Source organism: Mus caroli, unplaced genomic scaffold (genome assembly GCF_978045245.1).
Source record: "Mus caroli unplaced genomic scaffold, Mus_caroli_1 scaffold_16, whole genome shotgun sequence".
Lineage (NCBI taxonomy): Eukaryota > Metazoa > Chordata > Mammalia > Rodentia > Muridae > Mus > Mus caroli.
Window position 1 is genome coordinate 52,296,880 of NW_028227271.1, and position 4,000 is coordinate 52,300,879.

Sequence of the window (4,000 nt, forward strand, 5' to 3'; positions counted from 1 at the left end):
TCCATGTTTATATACAACAAAATATCAGTTTACTACATCACCTGGTGACCCTGGTGTTCAGGTTTTTTGTGAACATGCTATGTGTCAAATCAAATTAATATCTTTCATTCTGCAGTTCTTCTTAACTCCATAATTCTCAGCTCCAGACAGTGTCTTCAAGAGATGGGCTCCTTCCCAGGGCCTCACCTCCACCCCAGACACTGTGAAGGGAGAGCCCCTCGGCTACCATCCATCTCCTCAATATCTGAGACAATCATTACCTAGAGTGGCCACTTCTTTAGCCACCGGGAAAGGTGCAAGAACCAGGAGAGAGACTTCACTGACTTTGTAGTCTTGAGTTGTATTGAGTTTACTTCTTCCTCTCTCCTCAAGTCAGAGAAACTCCTCTAATAAATATCTCTTATTTGCAACATAATATCCAGGGTGTTTTATTATGAGCCATGACTAAAATAAAATTCTAAAGTTCTATATTTAGATCCATTTTAGTTGGCAATTAGGTCTTGGTGAATAAATTTTATTCTCCTGTTGTAATCTTAATTTCATGCGAAAACATCTCAGAAGCAAGTTACTTTTTCATAAGTAGCCTTATTTTCTAATGGCTAAATCATTACAACTGTTTATCAACCCCCTTGTAAATAATCTAGCAGCTGGAAACACTCTATATATCTAACAAAGAATAATTTTTAATAGAAGACCGGGGAAGTGTCATAAATAATGAAAGTTGTAAAAATTAATGTTTTTGCATTTTATGCTTCATCTGCAATGAATTATAGATTACATTTTAAAGCGGGCTCTGGGCTCTTGTCTCATAAAGACTAACAGCAGAATAACACACAAACTACTCACTTTCTTTTTCTGTAATCCATTGGCCCCTTGACGGTCATGGTTTGGGAGGCAGGTTGTAAGGGTGTTATGGCAGCTATAGAGCCTAGCTCAGGGTCTAAGGACAGTGTTGATGGGAATTCAAAGTAGTGATGACTCCAATAAAATCAGAATGGTGATTTCTCAAAAACAAAACAAAAAACAAACAAGCAAAAAACCCTAAAGATAGATCTAACATATGGCTCCTCATGGGTATTTACCAAAGAGTCCAAGTCATCTTATCACAGAGATACTTGGAAAACAGTGTTAACTACATACTATTTACAATAGCTGTGATAGGGCCAACCAGATGTTCAATGACAGGGAAATGGATAAAGAAAGTGTAAAATACAGATAATGAAAAACCTTTTCAATCATAAAGAAAAGTTATTTCCAATAAATTGATGCATCTGGAGACAATCAAATTAAGCCAATCTCAGAATGGCAAAAAAAGTTGTATATTTTCTCTCATTTATAGTTTCAAGATTTTAGATCAATACTTAAAATCATATGAAGTAAAAGTAGACATGAGACTGCCAGGAGGGGCAAAAACTAATGGGCGTGGAGGGTAAGAAAAGGGAGAAGTAGATTGTTTGGGGGAAATATGTGCAGTGTATAATTTATACCTATATGAAATGTTTTAAATTAATCAACTGTTTATTTGGATATATTTATTTCTTTGTTGGTTTTGCAATGCTAAGGATATAATCAAGAGCCACTTGTGAGCTAGGTAAGCATTCTACTGATGATCCATGTCCTAGCCCTAAATCTCCAAAAAGAAAAAAAAAATAGGCCTATGTCACACTGTTTATCATCTACTTTGGCAATGCAAATATCCAAGCAGATTTCTATAAACAGTGCTCAAGTAGACTGTCCTTAACTGCTGCTTGTAGACACAAACCCCACATGGCTGAAATGTGTTCTGAATGCGTGCTACCCTCTATTTCAGCCCATAGAAGCAATAAAGCCGGGCTTCAGAACAGCTTCCCAATAAAGGACTCCAGGTTATCTTTACTTGGGAAACACTGCCACAAACAATGGGGTTGGGAGTTGTGTTACGTATGCTGCTATTTCCTTTCGCATTCTTATTCTGATACAAGAACATCTAGACACATTTCTAAACTTGGTGCTACTGGGTTGGAGCCACAGATCCATGCATAATATCAAACTCTCAAGGGGTCACGGCTATCAGGTAAACACAGAGCAAACATCATACCTCAGAAGGTCACATGTCATTGTGTAACACATATGGGTTGGTCATGAGAGAACTCGTGGTAGCCTGGGACCTGCAGGGAATGGGGGGAAAAAATCTCCATTTCTTAAAAAGAATGCACTGTCTGGACAAGTTTGGAATGAAGGTCAAATAGATAAAGACATACATAAAGAAAAGTGGTGGTGGGAGTATAAGCAGAAGTATTAGAAGTTTGTAGAGGGGCCTCAAGGAGACTTGGGGACGCCCGCACTACTCCTTTTGAGTGCCTGGGTGCCGCGGCCGCCGCGTGAGTCTGCTGCGCTCCATGAGGAAGATGCTTGCCGCTGTATCCCGCGTGTTGGCAGGCACTGCGCAGAAGCCGGCAAGCCGGGTGCTGGTTGCTTCCCGGAATTTTGCAAACGATGCTACGTTTGAGATTAAGAAATGTGACCTTCATCGGCTAGAAGAGGGCCCTCCAGTCAGCACAGTGCTCACCAGAGAGGATGGGCTCAAGTACTACAGGATGATGCAGACTGTGCGCCGGATGGAGCTAAAGGCGGATCAGCTGTATAAGCAGAAAATCATTCGTGGTTTCTGTCATTTGTGTGATGGTCAGGTAGCCTGCTGCGTGGGCCTGGAGGCTGGCATAAACCCCACGGACCACCTCATCACCGCCTATCGAGCACATGGCTTCACCTTCACTCGGGGCCTGCCTGTGCGAGCAATTCTTGCAGAGCTAACAGGAAGAAGAGGAGGTTGTGCTAAAGGGAAAGGCGGGTCAATGCACATGTACGCCAAGAACTTCTATGGAGGCAACGGCATCGTTGGAGCTCAGGTGCCCCTGGGAGCAGGAATTGCCCTGGCCTGCAAGTACAATGGAAAAGATGAGGTCTGTTTGACATTCTACGGCGATGGTGCTGCTAATCAGGGTCAGATCTTTGAAGCTTACAATATGGCAGCACTGTGGAAATTACCTTGCATTTTTATCTGTGAGAACAACCGCTATGGCATGGGGATGTCTGTTGAGAGAGCAGCAGCCAGCACGGACTACTACAAAAGAGGAGATTTTATTCCTGGACTCAGGGTAGATGGAATGGATATCTTGTGTGTCCGAGAGGCAACAAAGTTTGCAGCTGCCTATTGCAGGTCTGGTAAGGGGCCCATCCTGATGGAGCTACAGACTTACCGCTACCATGGACACAGCATGAGTGACCCTGGAGTAAGCTACCGCACTCGAGAAGAAATCCAGGAAGTAAGAAGTAAGAGCGACCCTATTATGCTTCTCAAGGATAGAATGGTGAACAGCAATCTTGCAAGTGTTGAAGAATTAAAGGAGATTGATGTGGAAGTGAGGAAAGAAATCGAGGATGCTGCCCAGTTTGCCACGGCTGATCCTGAGCCCCCGTTGAAGGAACTAGGCTATCACATCTACAGCAGTGACGCTCCCTTTGAAGTGCGTGGTGCCAACCAGTGGATCAAGTTTAAGTCAGTCAGTTAATGGGAGACTGTTAGATGGATGGATGGGTGTTCCTCAGCCAGTGTAAGGAACTCTGTGCTATCAACTTTGACAGGAAATACCCAGACAACAAAAGTCTTGAAAACATGTAAATTAAGGGAGAGTAAAATTGCATGCAGTTTGTACATTGCTGTATTCGGTGTATTCATTCATGTGAATAAGAGCGTATTGGATTTGTATAGGATTTTGAGATGGGTATTGCAGAGTTTATAACCATCCATTATATCCTGGGTTAGGTACTAAAAAGGAAGAACTCTGCCATTTGGTGGTGTGGTCCTGCTCGGGAAATGCAAAGCATAGGTAGAAGTGTAGCAGCCACCAGGAATTGTGGAGGTTGGCACTGATCATCATGTCTCTGATCAAAGGCTAAACAAAATCACGTGTTTCAAAATAAGGGTACTTCAGTCACCTCAAAGGTAAAATAGTTTAAT

At 42.4% G+C, this 4,000-nt stretch overlaps 1 pseudogene; it reads left to right on the forward strand.

The window, feature by feature from the left end:
• Positions 1-2,298: 2,298 nt before the first annotated feature.
• On the forward strand, positions 2,299-3,694 carry LOC147000778 (pyruvate dehydrogenase E1 component subunit alpha, somatic form, mitochondrial pseudogene; annotated as a pseudogene).
• Positions 3,695-4,000: the final 306 nt, after the last annotated feature.